The sequence below is a fragment of the Elephantulus edwardii genome, unplaced genomic scaffold (assembly GCF_000299155.1).
Source record: "Elephantulus edwardii isolate Elephantulus edwardi_28Jun2011 unplaced genomic scaffold, EleEdw1.0 scaffold00110, whole genome shotgun sequence".
Taxonomy (NCBI): Eukaryota; Metazoa; Chordata; class Mammalia; order Macroscelidea; family Macroscelididae; genus Elephantulus; species Elephantulus edwardii.
Window position 1 is genome coordinate 10,522,229 of NW_006399860.1, and position 771 is coordinate 10,522,999.

Consider the following 771-nt stretch of genomic DNA (forward strand, 5'->3'; position numbering starts at 1 on the left):
AGGGTTTTCTCTTTGACCAATGTTTTACCTTTCAAAGCATGTTCCTATTCAAATAATAGCATCTCCTAACAATGTGCCCCTCTAGTGTGTAGACTAATCAAACTAACTAAGGTACATTTGATTCAGACCATGGTTTTCAATCACTTATGCTCCTGAGAGCTGGATAATTAATAAGGATGAGAGAAGAAAAGTTGATGTCTTTGCACTGTGTTGTGGAGAAGAGTACTGAATGTCCCATGGAAAGCCAAAAGAACAAGCATGTATGTCTTGGAGAAGATGTAGCGAAAATAGTTCTTGGAGGCAATGATGGTGAAGCTTCATCTCATATACTTGCAGCATGTTGCCAAAAACTATCTTCCTTGAAGAAGGACATTATGATTGCAAAAGTGAAGTGGTAGCAAAGGAGGTAGACCCTTAACCAGGTGGGTGGATACAGTGACTATAGCAATAGGCATGAGTGTGTCAGAGATTCTGTGGTTGGCACATGAGAGGTCAGGGTTCAGATCTGTTGTTCGTTGGCTCACTCTGAGTGCTACTAAACTTGATGGTGCATAACAATGACAACAAGTCCAAGGTATTGAGAAAAAACTTTGTAATCTTTGCCTTTAAAAGCACTCTTGCTTTTCAATGCAGCATAGTATTCCATTGTGAATATACCATAGCTTGCCTATGCATTCATTTGTTGATGGGCACTTAGGTTGTTTCCAACTCCTTGCTATTGTGAACAAAGCTGCAATAAACATGGGTTTGCATATATCTGCTTGGATGTCA